The sequence below is a fragment of the Quercus robur genome, chromosome 2 (genome assembly GCF_932294415.1).
Source record: "Quercus robur chromosome 2, dhQueRobu3.1, whole genome shotgun sequence".
Taxonomy (NCBI): domain Eukaryota; kingdom Viridiplantae; phylum Streptophyta; class Magnoliopsida; order Fagales; family Fagaceae; genus Quercus; species Quercus robur.
In genome coordinates this window covers 81437015-81438598 of record NC_065535.1, presented here as the reverse complement: position 1 = coordinate 81438598, position 1584 = coordinate 81437015, and positions in this window count along the sequence as shown.

Sequence of the window (1584 nt, the reverse complement as noted above, 5' to 3'; positions counted from 1 at the left end):
TTCTTACAGATCTTCACATGAGTCATGTACATACCGTAACATGCATGTCCTCTTACAACAACCAATGACCCCTTGGTAAGTTTCCATCTTCCATTACCAAGGTAGTCACAATAACCAGCTCGATCCATAGTCAATGTAGAAAACACATTCATTCTTAAATCTGGAACATGTTGCACATCCTTCAACATCATAGTGCTACCAACATTGGTTTTAATGCACACATCACCAATTCCCACAATTCTTAAGTAACTAGTATTACCCATTTTCAGTGTATCAAAGTCTTCTGCTTTGTACGTGATATACAACCCCTTTGTAGGGATAATATGGTGGGGCGCTACAGAATCAGCAACCCACTCATCATCATTATTAGCAACATGCTCACACTTTTGCTCTTCAATAGAGAGCACCACAACATCCTCATCATTCACAACAGTTGTAGTATTTTTCTCACTATTATTTTTTGTATATTTTCCTTTATTTTGTTCCTTATTTCAATGCCAACAATCTCTTCTTAAGTGACCATTTTTCGCACAATGGAAGCTATCTCTTGATTGACCTATCATTGAATTTCCGATCATTAGATCCTCTGCTTCTACTTCTACTCTTTTTCTCTATGACAAAAGCTTGATCTTGTGCATTGTCTATATTTGCATCTCTCTTGCGAACCTCTACACTTAAAATCAAATCTTGAATATCATCATATTTAAGTTTGTTTTTCCCTGCAGAATTGCTCACCGCCATTATCATGGCTTCCCAACTGTTTGGTAAAGAAGGCCAAAGTATCAATGCACGAACCTCATCATCAAATTCAATTCCCACCGTGGATAATTGATTTGTGATTGTATTGAACTCATTCAGTTGCTACGCTACAGGAGTGTCTTCTGCCTTCTTCAGATTAAATAACTTTTTCATCAAATACACCTTGTTGTTAGCTGGCAGCTTTTTATACATGCTAGACAAAGCCTTAATCAAATCCACTATGGTCTTTTCTTTCACAAAATTGTGCGCAACTGATCTTGACAGAGTTAATTGAATAATTCCCAATACTTGTCTATCAAAAAGGTTCCAGTCTTCATCCTTCATAGTTTCAGGTTTCGTTCCCAAAAGAGGCAAATACAATTTCTTTCCATAGAGATAATCTTCAATTTGCATCCTCCAATACGTGAAGTCTGTTCCATCAAATTTCTCAATTCCTGAACCCTTGCCTTCTTCTCTGGCCATCGCTTCCCTTCTAACCTGGCTCTGATACCACTTGTTGGATCCCAAATAATATTATCACAAATATTAGCAATCCAAAATAACAATCACACACAAGAACACAAAATTTACGTGGAAAACACTTTCTCTTTAAAGTGAAAAATCACGGGACAACCTCCGAATAATTTCACTACTATCAAATCAATTACAATAATTTTTGTGTATACCTCACGGCTAAAGAAAAAAAAAATTCTCTCTTATTTTTTTTTTTTGCTCTAACACACACAAATTATCTTTTTCAAATGTGACACAAATGTGACAATCATTTTCTCTTTTCTATTTTCACCGTGCGGCACCCACCTTTTTCTTTTTACTGTGCGGCACCCA